Source organism: Cydia fagiglandana, chromosome 7 (assembly GCF_963556715.1).
Source record: "Cydia fagiglandana chromosome 7, ilCydFagi1.1, whole genome shotgun sequence".
Lineage (NCBI taxonomy): Eukaryota > Metazoa > Arthropoda > Insecta > Lepidoptera > Tortricidae > Cydia > Cydia fagiglandana.
The window spans coordinates 5,502,538-5,520,891 of record NC_085938.1 but is presented as its reverse complement, the minus strand read 5'-3'; the positions used below and the strand labels follow the sequence as shown (position 1 = coordinate 5,520,891).

General features: G+C 35.3%; 1 protein-coding gene across 1 annotated transcript in view; it reads left to right on the top strand.

The window, feature by feature from the left end:
• Positions 1–18,354, top strand: part of LOC134665765 (RNA-binding protein EWS-like) — a 30,537-nt gene that overhangs the window by 2,118 nt on the left and 10,065 nt on the right. The window lies entirely within an intron of this gene.

Genomic DNA, 18,354 nt, shown 5'->3' with positions numbered 1-18,354 from the left:
ACCTTATTGGACCTTCGAAAAATGACTCGACTATGATCAAAGAATATATAATACTTACCTATGATTGAATAGTCCATCGGATCTATTAATTCCCATATACCTAATCTTGGTCAAGCAAGGTCTTGTCAGTAGAAAAAGGCGGCAAATTTGAAAAATCGCGGGCTAGCAACACTACGTTTGAATTGTTCGAAAATCGTGTGTCATTTATACTTGGTCAAGCAGATCTTGTCAGTAGATAAAGGCAGCAAATTTGAAAAATGTAGGCGCGAAGGGATATCGTCCCAAAAACTCAATAAAATTTGCATTAGGTAGTTTACTTTGCCTCTCCTGTGAATAAAATACAACTATCTCATCAGTTTTTGAAGAATAAAGAGAGCCTTTAAATGAAAATAATATGATGAAACCTTCCAACATTTCAAATTATGCACGAGCTAACATAAAACCATGCACCTGCAGTTGTTTCAGACAAAAGGGCGAGAAATTCATACGCGCGCTTGACACGGTTAAAGGGTCCTTTCAAGTTTGCAACTTTATTAGCGCTATCTCGAAACCCTTAACCCAATCACAAAAAGGCTATTATTGCTTAAACAAAGTTGTTTTCTGTAAATGGTATTTAATGTGACAATACGTCGTATAGCCAAAACAACACATTTGTATAGCCCGTGAAGCGAGTTTTTACCAACAAGAGTGCAGAGTCGTTAAAAATAACGAATGGGCTTGCAAAAAAATGGTCAGGTATTTTTTCCTTATGCGCCTATTGTCTTTAAGTAAACATACATAAACAACTATTTAATAGCAAATTTATAAAGCAGTTAAAATTATTCAAGCTGAAGTGGGACTGGGCGGGACACGTTTGCCGTATGCCGGATGACTTGTGGGCAAAAACCACCGCCAATTGGGTCCCACATCAAACCCGGGGTCGCGGCAAACCTCGACGGCGGCGTTGGCGAGATGACCTTGACGCTTTGATAAGAACTGATGGGAGACGCGTAAAAACCGGGATACGTGGAAAGGGTGGAGGGAGGCCTTTGCCCAGCAGTGGGACACTCTAGGCTCACATAAATAAATAAATAGTTAAAATTATACTAAAATATTAATCGCTTTAATGTATGACCTGTCGCGAATGTCGCAAATCATGAAAAAGTTAGGCTTTGAACCCAAATATACCTAGTCTAGTATATCAATTCTTCTATAAGGATAATATTTCAAAACTAGATACCATTGTCTATATCCTTATATTCTCCATCGTTCAGTCAAGGCAAGCTGCACATTTTTGCATTTTCTACCGGAACACGTCTCGGGTCGGTTAAATTGCTACCCGCCGGTGTATCTTCATCTTTACTCGGAATGCGGAAGTGTGCATCCAGCTTAAATACCGCTTGTTCTTATCGCGTACTGATTGGTATCTAATTGTCTAAGGTGGTCCGTGCAAAGGGCATTTTAAGTATAAATCCAGGATTATGATGCAATCAATTGTGAGCTTGATAATATCGGTTAATCCCATTAGAATGTCCCTACTTTTTTGCGCCTTTTTCTATGCCCAAATATCAACTTTCATTGTGATTAAACACAAACATGAAGATGTCATCCGTTTTTTAGAATGTTGGCTACAGATTCAGGGGCCTTTAGGATCCTCAGATATCAATTTTCAAAATGATCAATCAGAGACATACATTGACTGACTTTAATTTATAAGGTATAGGTCCATTATAAATTATAAACGCTAATATTCAAAAGGTTTGAAAGATATTTGGACTTTTGATTTTATGAAACCAGGATTCCTGATGATAATGGGCCCGATTCGGATTTTGACATAGACATCTATTAGACATCTTTTAAACATCACCGAGATACGATAACGATATGTTTAAGATCTAATCTGTCAAATTTGACATTTGCGCGATTCTGGAGATACCTACTCTTGAACGATTTCCACAAGATATGACTTAGAGATCCAATTCACATCTAATAAATATCTTACTCTATCTAACGTAAAAGTGACATTAGTTGCCCGAATTGCGCTGCAAAAGAGAACTAGTTGATATCTAAACTATAACGTATCCAGAATGGATCTAGTACGTGTCGTCTCTTGTGAATATCTTGAAGTTCGAATACGGCAGAATATATGATCATGGACCTAGTATACTATATAATTCTATGGATATGATGACCATATTGTAATCTCAATATAATGTGCACTAACAACAATAAAATAAAAAAATAATAACAGTAAAGATTTCCATCTCGTTCTAAAAAACATCGTCATTATCAAAATCGGCTGCGCATCAAACAGGTCATCACTATTATTAACATGTCGAAACTTAAAAAAAAAATGGTAAAAACAACGTGGCTTATGGCTTGGGCACGGCACGATCCTCTCGAAAACAGCACAAAATTATTAATGATCTTATAATAAGGCATCAATCATTGCCTAAGGTGCTTTGTTTTGGTAAAAATGCAGGAAGTATATTGGGTACCTAGGTACCTACCTATGTAGGTACAGCATCAGCATACAATAACTATTATTTACATTACATTATAATTTATATGTCATTATTTGAATCCTGCGTTGCATGTCGAATTCCAAAAGCAACATGTACAGTCAAGGAATTTAAATTCCGACCCATTTCGTACTTTGTCACAGTGACAATCAATATGAAAGCCGCTAGAGACCTCATACGGTTGTCACTGTGACAAAGTACGAAATGGGTCGGAATTTAAATTCCTTGACTGTACCTACCTATAAGCAAATAAGGCGAGTAAAAAGCAACCGCAGAAATATTTAAAAAACTAGTGGCTCTGTGACCTCGCGAACCCCCATGACTCCGCTATTTTGAAAAAAAAAAAACAAAAAACCGAATCGACAAAAGAAACTGCTCACAAAATTTCAAGAGAATCGGTTGAGGATTGCGACCTAGAGAGGGGAACATCCGGACTACCAAAGCAATTCTATTGCAAAAAAATTAAAACAGAATTTTGCCTAGATCAGGAAGTATTTTTTTGCAGTAGGTGCCGCCAATAAACATTTTAAGCCGGAACAAATTGCTGTTTACCCATTTAATTTTAAAATACTTTGTAATAACGACTTGTTGAATTACGCACGGTACGTTTTCATTATATTGGTCATACATATTCATATTGACTGACCAGTCGGTTTGTACGAGCCTCCGGACCTTGGCCGTTATGGGTGCTTTACACAGATGCCAATAGTTCACCTATGATGTTTATAAATAATTTTACAACGAAAACGGTGCGCTCATTTCACAAGTATTTCTATACATATAATATAATATGTATGAATGGGATATGGGATGTGAATGAATTTCTTCTAGATTATATTTCCGGGAACTTTTCTATTGTTGTTAGATATAAAATTTGAATATTGAATTTTTTCACATTCTACAATAAAATTAAATAATGTATTTCATAATTTAATTAATGTTTTTAATGACAATTTCGATTGTGATATTCATTTTTATATATACCTATAACTATGTTTAGATAGCTGAATAAAGTAAATAGGTAAAGTACTACTCATAATTGTAGTATCAGGTTTCCTTAACACATACTTAACTAATTTATGGTGTAATTATTTATTCTTTTTACTTTCCATTCTTCATTATATTTACTTATTTTCTTATACAAGTATTGAAGTGCAACTCCATGATCAATTGTAATTTACTATGTCCATCTATTATTCGTAGTATGTTTTTTACTGAAATACACAAAGGTCATTGGGCATTTTGTTCAGACATATGACCCACAGCGTACACAAACGAAATAGGGCTAGGTATGTAGGTAAATGTATCTGCTATACAGTGGTATGAGTCGCATTCTTGCAAGCCATGGGAGAATTGAGAAAAAAATAAAAATCATTTCTTACCATTATAGCATTTTTGCTATGAATTAAGTCAGAACAATTGGAATTAATTCAAAAGTACTTTGAATAGCTGCTGTTATATCGCGTTGCTGTTGTTATATTGTTTAATATCAAGAGGAACAAAAATAAAATCCAGTTCTCAAAAAACTATATTTTTATTCTGCTTGATCAAAATCAATTGTTAATTCGTCTAAAAAGGCAGCAGGCGCGAAATAAAGGGGGAGTCACCATTCACCACACCGCCGGAGGCTGGGATACTCTTCGAGCTCCGCTCCGAGGCGGAGTACCGCAGGGGTCTCCCCTCCTTCACACCGGTTGAAGATATCAAGAAACCCCTGGAGAAGCTGGGCCACCCTAAACACGCCAAACGGATAGACGTAAGAGGGGGCCACCCGGGCTGCACATGGGCATCTACGGGATGTCGGAGCTTCTCCACATGAGGAGTGTCAAGGTGGAGGCATGGCGCGGAAAGAAGAGCCTCGCGCAATGTCACCGCTGCTAGGACTTCCGGCACTCATCACATGGATGTCACAGGCAACTCGCCTGCGTTCGCTGCGTCGAACCACACTGGGCCAGATGCACGCGACCTCTAGACCAGAAGGCCACCTGCAAAAACTGCAGAGGAGACCACCCCGGCAACAGCCGCAATTGATAACATTTCATTTGCCATTGTGCTATAAAACGTTTATCATGCTGCATGAACCACACTTTTGCACAATGCTCAAAGGAAAAACATTAATAACACTATTTCGTACTGTTGAATAACTATTTTCCGCCGGGTGATACATAAAAAAAATTACATATTTAGAAAAGTGAGATTAAATTCTCTATTTTAAAACTAGTTTGGTCTCTGTACGCGAAAATTCATAAAGCGGGTCAAAAACGCCCAATGACCTTTATTAATTAGCTTTTATTAGTATAATTCCGGGTTTGTAGTCGTCGCATTTTGTAACAAGTAGTAATAAAATGTTTAAATTGTTAATTGAATTTGATACACTAACTTTATTCTCATGTCCATTTTCAATAGTTACATCGTAATCTAGCTCAAATGTAATGTCAACTAAGATTACAATGATGACACTCACTAGGTAATTAGATGAAGTGTTTCGAAAATTAATTTGTTTCGGTACATTATTACGCAATACTAGTTACACTTTATGCACGACTTCTGGGATAACTAAGACATAAAATGAACATCTTACTTGTCTTGTTTCATTACGAGAAGGAAATAGATTAATTACAGAAATATTAGGCATAACTCCCGAGTTTTGATCTAAAATAGCCTAATCATAATCATAATCATTTATTCGATGCAAATGCCCGAATGCGTATGCCTGTCGTATTCATCCAAACTGTGGGTCATTACACTCATTAGACTCATTAGACAATAATGATTACCGAAGAGCAGACACAAAGGACAAATTTTCTTGTTAAAAAAAATCACATATAGTACAACTATCCTCATTGCTAAAAGAAACACTAACTAATAGAATATCACATAATATTATTCTGCTGAAAACTTTTTAGTTAGGGTATTACATGATTATAGACCATTTTTTTACCCTTAACATCTAGTTTTGCCATGTCCTTCAACTTAATCATTTAAGTATAATGTAAAATATATTATTAAAACATATTTAAGCATCTTGGCTCTGCTATAAGTTTAGGTTATGTTACTGAATTAGTAGTAGTAAAGTATTTAATTTTCACCTCAATTATACTATAAGTTTCATCTAATTTATCAAATAATTTGAAATTCTATTTGGATGGGCGGTAGTTGGGCGGTTCGACGGTACAGTTTTCTGTATGGTTAAACCTAGCAGTATCAATTACTTCGGCTGAAAAAATATACAGAATGGTAGTTGTCGTATGTAACTGCGGTCATTAAATAGATGACATCTTACACGTGGGATAGACGTCTTCGGTTTATTTGCATAGTCATTATACAGCGTGTGTCTGGTATAAAAAGTCAAAGTCAAGGTCAATATCAAAATTTAGATATTCAATTCTGGTACATTCTTGGTAACCATCTTAATGGCTTCGCGAAAATGTTTGCAGTTCTTTTAATTTCTCCATTATTGCAAATATATTAGGACTATATTTGAACCGTCTAGAAAACGAGATACGCTGTTTTGAAGTTGGTTTACATAGAATCATCTAAATTCGATTGCACATTGCATGTTAAGAAGTAGGTATATTAATCATTTGGTAGTCCAAACTCGGTTTGGACTAGAAATGGGAAAATTATTTGAATAACATTTAGTATGACATCATCAGTGGGTATTCGGTTTTAAAATTGGACTGCGAACGTTTTTTTTTTAACATTCATTTGTTGTGCATATATGTATTTTGAAGGATTTGAATTATGTATTACAATAAGTAGTCAGCGAGAGATTAAAATTGTTAAAAATAAAGAAATGGATTTTGCAAAGGTTTACTACAAATGCCTTAGTTTAAATTAAAATCTAGCTTGTGAATTGCAATAAAAGCATTCAAAGCTTTTTTATGCCTTGTCGGAAAAATATAAGTACCTACCTGCATGTCATCAGGTCATTACCTTGTCCATATTATAATAGCAACCTTGTTTGGTATAGGCATGGGCTTGTACATCCTGTACAAATTAATTGTTTTAATTGCTTAATTACCTACTTATTGAACAGATATAAGAATCATTAATTAAATTTAATTACTTATATGTTATCCTTTAAAGAATTGTCCACTTATAAATAATTACTATAAAACAATAATACATTCCTGATCGCGACCTTTGTGGTCATCTCGTGTTGTATCATCACTTAACAGACGGTATAACATAAATAATATGTAAACTGTATAATACCTAGATACATACTCGTACATATATGTAGAATCGGTTAAGCAAAAAAAATATAGAAAAGTAGATACTTGATAAAAACACTTCTTCAAGTCGTCGTGAAGCTGGAGAAGAAGAGGCTCTACCGCAATCTACCGCAAAAAAAGGCAGCGGGTAAAGAATATGTGATCATTATCATCATCATCATCATCTCAGCCATAACATAGGCCTCCCCCTTATGGGGGGTGAATGCCATAATCGCCACGCTTGGCAGGCGGGTTGGCGATCGCAGTCGAGTACACCGAATTTGAGGGACGCTGCTGCCCGTCTGCGCCCGTCCACCGGTGGTCTTGGACGTAGTTTAAAGACATACCCGGGATCAATAATATGTGATAAAGAATATGTGCTACTATAATTATATTAATACATAAAGCCTAGAAATGAAATTTCAATGACCGCCATCAAATAGATAACTCAAACCTGCGCGCATTTTAAAGTCACACCATTAAAAGTCTGCAGCGGATTTGATAGCCCACGCAGTGCAAGTGTCATATGAACGTCATAATTTCATAGAAGTTTGACGTTTAAAATAACACGTGCACTGCGTGGGCTATCAAATCCGCTGCAGACTTTTCATGGACTGACTCTAATATTTTTTACTAATACTAAACAGGTACACTTTAGCACATATTTTTACCATATTTTAGCATTTATATGCTGCTTATACACAACATTTAAATTATTACTCATTAATTTGCAAGCGAGTGCAATAAATACCATATTCACGTGCAATTAAGTGAAGAAGACTAGTCCCTATTAATTAAGTGCTACTATAATGTAGCTAGTATGTACTACTAGTTAGTACTACTAGGTAGGTATTAACCATCAATCAGCATAATACATTTAATAAAAACTGAATTGCAAAGGAATACAACGTGTAGCATACGTAACTGAGATATAATGTTTTTGCGAAAATCTAAAAATTTGCAATATTTTCAATACTAAGTACCTACATACTTTAGAAGCAGTGATTAAATTAAATAAGATTTGCAAATTGAGCTACGTTTAAAAGCAAGTTAGGAATAAATAAGTACATAGGTATGTGAAATAACTAAACGTAACGTATTTAAATTGTTGTCTGCACTTGCACTGCGTGGGCTATTAAAATTGATGCAGACTTTTCTTGGTCTAAATCTATATGAATTCTGTCAATAACCTTAGATGTCAATTGTTGATACTTTTACGAGAAGAATTCGAATAAGTTATTGCCAATTAGGTAGTAACCTTTAATCTTAAATTTTAGGATAATTTTAGAATTAATACTATAATTAAAAATACCAGGTATACATGTTCATAAGGTCAATAAGACGGTTTATCAGTAGGTATATTTTAAAAACGATTCTCTTTTTTTTGTCTCATAGCATCAAGCTTTTTTGTCGATACCGTAAAATCAGGTAAGTTTAGTCCACAACTTACAACTAAGGTCCAAATTCAAGTCCCAAGAAAATATATATAAGTATTTTTCAAATTATGTTGAGGATATAATACCTATATAGAAAGAGCATAAGTGTATCTGTTACTGTAAAAGCTCGAAGTAAGGCAAAACCTAGGTTTTACCGGTAAATCCTAGGTTTTGCAGTACTTCGGGCTTTTATGGCGACATATCTAAGCTACAAAATAAATGTATCAAGTACAAATCATAAAGGCTCGTTAAGAATCAACATTGAAAACTGGACCATAGTTTTACTTTATATGGACTATAGTTACCTGATTTTATGGTACCTGACAATATCTTGTACGGAATTCCTATTAAGTAATAGTATTACGATATCATGGCAAAATGCATTTTTCAGCAATTTTTGGGAATTATAATTATATAGATTCTCAGTGGGGTCTGAGGTTTATTATAATGTTTAAACATCTTAAGTAATCTTCTTTAGGACTGACCACAAGGTCATTAATGTTCTTGCCACACATTATCGAATGTAGTGGTCGTGATACGTTCAAGTCCTGTTTAGCACCAGGTGTTCTGCGTACGTCACAGCTCAAAGTCCACTATATAGTCGTAAAGTTGTTGCAGAATAATATATAAGCTTATTTAATGTGAGTCATACAACTAAAATCTATGTCGATTGTCTTTTCAAAGCATTCACTTATCAATATCTAAACTAATATATATTTTTATTATTAATATTTTTACTGAGGTGTGCCAATAAAGAGTATTCTATCTATAGTTAAAATTTTTCGAACTGATCTTGTTCACTTACCTGTACTAACAATGGCATTGTTCTATTACAATCCTATTATCTGCTTTTGTTCTCGTAGGCGCCAACCAATTTGCTTACAAAATAAGTTCGAAGTACATTGCATGTATATTGAATTTTAAACCTTATTTCTTGTTGAATGGGGTTAAAATGGTCTAAAAAGATAATATCATATTCAATCTTTTGGAAAGACACATGCACCTTAGTCACGACAGGGACGTATTCTGGTGTTAAATAAAATATGTAGAAAGATAAAAATGTATAATTATTAATTATAATTTATTATACATATTAGTTAACAAAAATAATCACATTTAATCAAAATCAACAAGTTCTTATACAAATATATATCAATATTCAATCTGCGAAATGTTTTACATGCTACTAGAGGCAAAAAAAGTTACATAAGTGTATATATAAAAAAATAATCCCATGTGTCAAAAATCAACAGATTCTTATACAAAAATATGCCTATAATCTTAACACACACAATTTGATAACAGGCCAGGTAATTATTTTTTATTGGTGTCTCGCTCGCTCTTTTATTAGGTATACTTTTAGGTATAGGTCAGAAAAAATTACCACTAAATAACATTCCGACATAAACAGATAAACCACGTGCTTATCAATTGCAACAATGCGAGTACGACCCTGGCGGCACATCTGTTATCTCTAAATGCAAAACGTATGAAGTGTTATTCTTACCTTCAAAGCAATTTTATCCTTATGATAAGACTATAGAGCCGATAATATAATGAAATTTTATGGTATCTCATAGCTGTTTTTCTACTGAGTGCATTCTTTTTGAGTGTCGATGGTGGTTAAATGCAAAAAAGTTAGGTTAGCCATTATTTAGTTAGTGTATTTTGTAGTCTATTGTTTAAAGAAATAGAGTCGTTAATCTATACTAATATTTCAAGGCGGTTATAATCCGCTTTTACTACGAGGTGATTATCCTAATTTGTGGTTTACCATCCACCAGATAATAGGATTGTAATAGAACAATGCCATTGTTAGTACGGGTAAGTGAACAAGATCAGTTCAAAAAATTTTAACTATATCTATCTATCTATCTTATTTGTTTCCATTTCATCTGGATTAATCTGGAAAGGTCGGGATGTAATTATCACATTGAATCAAATTATGGTTTAACTTAGTGCCGGCCCGTATGGCCCGTCCTGAGATATACGTCAATGTCAATAGATATATGACAGTAATTTTTCCACCTTTAACTTTAAATTTATTCTAACCTTAGACATAAAAAAATGCTAATGATTTTTAATTTAATGGTATATGTACCTACCTAGTTTTTTTTCTCTGTATTTTAGCCAGTTCAAGGACTTTAATATAATAAAATATCATCTCATTATGGTGATTTGGTGATTCATAGGATGGCATCACAATTAATTTATTTTAATTTCAAATCCGGATTTGAAACGCCATCGTGTTGATGACGTTATTGCTAAGTTTTAGATCATCTCAACAGAGCAAAATACCCAATATCATTACGTTTGAATGAGTTAACCTAAGTATAGTATTCATAAACCAACATGTAAGTACATGTATATTGGGCGGGATCCATCAGACCGATGGCCGACGATGAGCTCAATAAGAATTATATTTTGCGGGTACTAGACATCGATATTAAGTACATATTTAAATTTGCGTCTGCACAGAAACAGCACTTGAATAAAATTCGAATACATAGGTATTTTTTATTGTTAGGGAATTTCCAAGAAAACGGTTTCGTTCACAAATAATTGCATATTGATATTATTGCAAATTTTCACATCATTAAATTAATTAAAATACCATTGTTATTTCGTGCACGTGTAGACACGATGTATGCAGTAGCGTAGTAGCATTGACACAACTTGGCGTTTATTAGCACTTAACTGTCGACGCGTCACACAACCGTGTCTGTAAGTGAAGGTGACAAATTGAGTCGTTTGTGGCAAAATGGTTTTTAAAGGTGACATTTGGATCTCATCTGCAGCTGCATTAAGGTGACAGTCCATTCCAACGACAGCAGCACTACCATTCATTTTACTATGGAAATTGACAATAACACCGACGCGTTCGTACTAGCAGTGCAACTGCGGTCAGAAATGGAATGTTACCTTTACTGTGTCTTTGTTGCCACCGCTGTATTTAAAATTTCCTTTTTAAAATCATTGGCGGAATGAATGTCATAATCACGGCATTTATGAGAAAGCTGTATTTAAGTAAGTTAGCCCAATAAATCTGTAATATGTAATCTGTAATCTATGTGTAAATCTAGGTATGTGTAGGTACAACACTTGACTACCAAAAGAAATCAAGTAGGCACAAACAATAACAAAATATGTAGTTTTGTGGAGCAATGTCTTTAACGAAAAAGTTGTAACATCTTGTATAATAAATAACTAAATAAAATAAAAATAATAAATAGTCGAATTAGGCCTTTTTTATAGGTAGGTACTAATATTTACAAAAAATGTGGGATACACGGGTCATTGATAATAAGCCAAATTCCTAATCTGAATACCGTAGCAAATTGTAATAGATTGAGGATTATGCATCATTTGATTACCAGTCATTCGTTTTCGTGACGTAGGTACCTATGCAAAAACTACAAACGTATATATTTATTATTCCTTGGGAATTTCAAGGGCAATGCCCTGATTGCCCATACAACCATTTCTAGTCGCCGTTACGACGCGGTGTTGACACATCTTGTGTCGACACCGTCTGTTTCGGTCACAATTCCAGTCGCAGAGTCGTCGCCGTGTCGACACAGTTACCAGAAATGGGGAAGGGTCGACACATGACACAAAGTGACATAAAGTGTGGTCGCCGTGTGCACACATTGTTTCGGGTTTGCGACTACTTTATGCCAAAATCATTCGTTCATTCGTTCATTTTGTTCCTGTCAAATGGAAACTGTCAGATGGAAAAATGCTTAAATAAAAATAAGTGACATTAATACGCCATCTCTAAAACGGATTACAAGACGTAATTATATATTGTTTGCATTTATATTACAATAGGACTTAAATTATCATGGGGAATTAAACTGCTCGAGTGATTTGATAAACTAAGTATAATATAATCAACGCGCCACCACATTGTTTTAGTTTAGCCGGAAATGAAATTGTTTACTTCTCAGTGCCTGTGTTCATAACTATATTATTTGATGCATTTTTAGTACTTCGATGCGTATACTATACTTAAATAACAGAAATAACGCTTTACATACTACGAAACTTGTTAATTATGATGTATAAATATGGTTTAAGGCTGAGAAATATTGCAGTCACAAAGTAGTCGCAATGTTTCGACTTTGTGTTGACACATGACACGCGCTGTCAAAAGTAATAACAAAGTTACTGGATTTGCAAAATGGCTCCTTGTGTTCATTCGTTTTCAGATATTCTCAAAGTGTAAGAGCCATGCCGTGGAATAAAAAAAAGTTAATCCTCATATTTTAATCGCGATTAATTTAGTCGACCTAACATAGATTGAAATTGCATTAATCTGAATATTAATCGAATAAATTATCGATTAAATCTCGATTGAAAGTTGACAGGGGGACATTTTTGTACGTAAATGGAATAGGATTTGCATGTAAATATTTCCTACCTTTTCGGGGCGGGGACAAATGGGAACACACAATTTTTGAATGTATTCCCATTTATTCCCGCAGGGAACAGATGGAATAGGATTTGAAAGTAAATATTTCCCATTTTTTCCCCCCTTATCGGGCTGGGGACAAATGGGAACACACAATTTTCGGATGTAATCCCATTTATCATTTATCCTCGCAGGGAACAGATGGAATAAGATTTGCATGTAAATATTTCCCATTTTTTCCACCTTATCGGGGTGGGGACAAATGGGAACACACAATTTTCAGATGTATTCCCATTTATCCCCGTAGGGAACAGATGGAATAGGATTTGCATGTAAATATTTCCCAATTTTCCTACCTTTTCGGGGTGGGGACAAATGGGAACATACAATTTTCAGATGTAATCCCATTTATCCACGCAGGGAACAGATGGAATAGTATTTGCATGTAAATATTTCCCATTTTTTCCCACCTTATCGGGGTGGGGACAAATGGGAACACACAATTTTCGGATGTAATCCCATTTATCCTCGCAGGGAACAGATGGAATAGGATTTGCATGTAAATATTTCCCAATTTTCCCACCTTTTCGGGGTGGGGACAAATGGGAACACACAATTTTCAGATGTAATCCCATTTAGCCCCGCAGGGAACAGATGGAATAGTATTTGCATGTAAATATTTCCCATTTTTCCCCCCCTTATCGGGGTGGGGACAAATGGGAACACACAATTTTCGGATGTAATCCCATTTATCCTCGCAGGGAACAGATGGAATAGGATTTGCATGTAAATATTTCCCATTTTTTCCACCTTATCGGGGTGGGGACAAATGGGAACACACAATTTTCGGATGTATTCCCATTTATCTCCGTAGGGAACAGATGGAATAGGATTTGCATGTAAATATTTCCCATTTTTTCCCACCTTATCGGGATGGGGACAAATGGGAACACACAATTTTCAGATGTACGTACTGGCGTGACAATGTGACGTAACGTGACAGGTGCGACATTTCGACAAGTCTCATTGTTGCTGACGTCACAGGCATCCATGGGCTACGGTTATCGCTTACCATCGGGCGGGCCGTATTCCTGTTTGTCACCATCATTGTATTATTTTTAAAAACTTTATTATATCGGCAAAAACAGGTATTTCTTTTGCGATGTTTATGATGATAATTATGGAAATTGTCACAAGATTTCAAAGAACTTTCGGTAATTCTTGAGTTCTGTGTCGGAATTTCGTGACAATTGTCGTATTTCTTGTGACAAATGTCATTAGCTTCGCAAAATAAGTACTTATTAACTGGCGATATAGTGGAGTTTTTTTTTTAATTAACATGTTGGTGGCAAACAACCACACCGCCCGTCTGATGGTAAGCGATTACCGTAGCCCATGGAGGCCTGTGACTTCAATTACAGTGATGTAGACAATAGGGAATATTAGGCAAAGCTCTGCGTAGGTGGCACTAGTAGTACACATACAGTAAACAAACATGCGTCACTACGTCACTCACATATCGCCTATCGTGAAACACGACAATCGAGGGTTCGGTTTCTGCCTCTCTATCACTCTCACATATTCGAGCGATAAAGAGGCGGATAACTAAATTTAGATTTTCGCGTTTACCGGTAGGCACTTGTTAACAAACCGCCTTGATGCATCAATGTCATATTTTATTGTCTTTGAAAACTTGTCAAAAAACAGTTTAAGGCACAGTATGTATAAGTTAGACTTTGAATTTACTGAGTCGGTAGTGCTGCACTCTGGCGGCAGAACATTGCAGTAATATACCCTATTGTTGGACCTGTCACGTCCTAAAACCTATAAAACAATATTCATGACGACTTTTATGACAACATGCGTAGCCGCCATCTTGGATTATAAAATGGTCATCATTTTCGAATTCTGCACTCCCTAAAACCTATAAATCGACATCCGTGACGACGCAAGTTATCTTTATTTTCAGATCTAACCAATTGCTACAGAATACAAAGGACAAAAAAAGAAGGAAGGAGGTAATGAAACAAGCAAAAATACTGATGATTCCTCGACGCAATCGGATGATTCTTAAATTGTGTCCAGATTTTCTTGTCATAAAAGTTTTTATTTTTCACATATAACTCACACAAGCTCCGTGACATTTCGACCCTGTAATTTTTTTAATGTTTTTGTTTATATATGCGTATCTCACTAGAATAATATAATCAAGGTATGTTTATGTTTGATGGTTGAAATAGTAACTCTAAAAATTATATTTGTGTCTTATATTCCTGCCGAAGACTTTTATTTTTCCTTTTCCTTCTACACAAGTTAGGCCAAGTAATAAGAATTTAGGGCTCTCAGTTTTATCTTGACTTCTACATCAGTAAAGCTACGAGGCCATGTTTGGTATCGTTTTCGTATAAATTCACAGTACCAAATTTAGTTATGGTATCACATTGACACCATTCCGAAGTAAAAACATATAAACTTATTAAAATACTTTCTTTTAAACTCCTCTTCACGCTTAAACTGCTGAACAGTTTTAATTTAAAGGTACACATATATTTTGAGTCCCGAGACAGGACATAATAAGTTATCTCAAAAATCATCCTTTAAGGCCCCAGTACACAATGGGCCATCGCCGGCCACTCCAAGGGACGCATTTATGCGTTAGAGGGAGCAAGTGATATTGCTATCTCATTCTACCGCAAGGCTGCGTCCCTTGGAGTGGCCGGCGATGGCTCATTGTGTACTGGGGCCTTTAAAGGTGTGAAATGTGGTTCAGGGGGGAATTCAGAATTGAATTCTTGAAGTTAATACTTACTGTTTAAGTTTAGGTTTGAAGTCATGTTTTTTATCATTTTGAACTAAATCAAAGATGTAGAATTGTAGACCATCCCAAATTTCATATAAATCGGTTCAGCGGTTATTGATTGTCCGTACAAATTTTCACGCCACTTTTCACACCTTCAAAAGATGATTTTGGTTATAAGATCTATCCTATGTCCTGTTCCGGGACGCAAACTATTTCTATACCAAATTTCAACGAAATCGGTTCAGGGGTTAAGCGTCAAGAGGAGTTTAAAAAATACCGGCCAAGTGCGAGCCGGACTCGCGTATTAAGGGTTCCGTTCCGTACATTAAGTCCGCCTCGCGCTTGGCTGCACATTTCTAATAGGTTTTCCTGCCATCTTAATAATCGTGATAGGTAAAGGACTATTTTGTGTATTTTTTTCAAAATTTAAGACCTAGTAGTTTCGGAGATAAGGGGGTGGGGGGGGGGGGGGAATGGTCATTTTTTGGGCATAAAATCAATTTGTTTACGTTATATGTCCGTCTTTGGGTCCCTAATTTACATATATGTACCAAATTTCAACTTAATTGGTCCAGTAGTTTCCGAGAAAATAGGCTGTGACAGACGGACAGACATACAGACGCACGAGTGATCCTACAAGGGTTCCAGTTTTTCCTTTTGAGGTACGGAACCCTAAAAAAATTGTTTTTAAATTTTGTGGAACACGGCCTAGCACCTTCACTGATGTAGAATCTAGATAAAATTGAGAGCCCTAAATAAAGTTTCAAGAGCGGATATCTCAAAAACTATTCAATATATGGAAAAAATTGACTAAATAAACTTGTAACAAATTAAATTAACTTTCATTTTCTATAAGTGGCCATGTCGCTACGATGCATAGTTTCCGAGATATAATCGAAAAACCGGAAAATGGGACCTTCAAAGCCCCCTCTCTCCCCCCCGCTCAAAGGCTACGGCCGAGGACTTTTGATATGTTCACCTCCTAACTTGTCCGAACCAAGTTAAGGAGCCAAAAATTGTGTTCCGAGCATTTCCCTCTACAACTTTATTGAGCATTCGTTGCCTGACCTAGTAGCGTATTGCATTTCTTTAAAAACTTTTCTGTAAAAGGTTGACGGGTGTTGGGTGTTTATATGGTTTTGGTCGATTTTTATCATTCGCATCGCCCATGATGACTTACTAGAATTACGAGCACACGAGACACTAATAGTAGTTTGACAAACCTTGGTTTTCAAGAGGTATTTTATATTGACATTTGCTGTCACAAATTTGCTGTCAGATTTAGTCGCAAACCGCACGCAAAGTGCACACAAATGTGTCGACACCTTGTTACGGAAAAGTGTAGACACGGCGACGACACTTTGTTTCGAAACAATTCTAGACACATTGTGTGGACTCTGTTACGACACATCTGACATTTAGTTACCACTTTGATGATTCTGCGACTGGAATGGTTATATGGGTGATTTACAGCATTAATGCGAGCAGTTTAACTAACAATTTATTTTTTATTTTTTTATTAACAGAGAAAAAATATGCAAACATACCTACATGGACCAAGCACAAGGACTAGCCAAGCTTTCCGTCAGAGTCTAAGTAATGTGCATTGCGTCTCTGTTTGAAATTGAGGTTTCAATTTCTTAAATGAAACGAGATATTATGAAGATCGGAGTACCTATGGGTTCTTCGTCAATAAAAGAGTAGGTATTCAGTCTCCCAGTTGCTAAGGGGTGCGTCGTATAATATATACCAACATTTAATATAATCTAATTTTAATATCATTCACAACATATAACACACGTTGGGGCTACCAACAAAAAATATATGTTTATAACATATATGGTAGAAATTCTCTAACATACTTCGTATATATTAATAAATAATATAAAGTTTGTATTGGCTAATTATTTTTTATATAACATTCATAACTTATAGGAATTATTATAAATAAAGATATTTGAAATATCTTATATATATTATAACATAATAATTACATGAGAAAAATACCTTCCAAAATATATGATCATACATGTAACAACGTAATTAGTATCTTCTGCCGGTTATTCTTTACTAAAGCAGGTCTCCGTTAGGTACGACGACGAGCGAAGCGAGGAGGAGTGTTAGGTTGAACTGCGAACAAACAGTGCGCGAGCCGAGCGAGCGAAGCGAGCGTGCCGCGGCAGCGGCCGGCGAAGCGCCAGAACGAAACTGTTCCATGGTTTAATAACTTACCGGAATTTATTATTCATTTATGTTCTTAGATCTAGTAACTGATATAGTTTTTGATCGTTCGACTATATCATTTTTATGAAATTCAAGTTTTATACAATATGAAATTATCTACATTGAATGTTATTCAAAAACAAATTAGCCGTTTTGACATTATACGATTTGGGTTTTATACAATGCAAAACTTATATTATTCAAAATTATACAAAGTGAGCGTCTATCTTGTGAATGTTATATTAATAATTGGTATATATTATATTACTTACCCGTTGCTAAGTGCCTACATACTAATAAACAATAGAAAAAGTAGAACTCAATTCTAGTTCCCACAATAGTTTGCATGTGAATGCCTCAGATTTGTTTTGGGTGTTCATTTTGGCGACGGTTCAGAAACCTAGTTTGAGTCTGGACGGCGTGTGAATATAAAGATTTTAGACATTGTTGGTGGATTGGGCCGATTTAAGTGAAATCCAACCTATGATCAAACAAATCTTAACTGATCATTGGAGAACCTTCTGTATTTATAAACATTTTATACAGAATATTATAAATTTATAAGGGTTATGTATTATCAGATAGTAGTGTGGATTCGTGTGTGGTGTGGCACTTCGGAAATCTATTGAGCTGATATTCCTAGCGCAATATACGAATATTTTGGCCAAACTATTTAACATACGAATTGTCGTAAATAGCTATTAGGGTCATGCATGTGTTAAATTGGTCTTTACGTTTAGGTTACTATTTTTACTTTTGTATA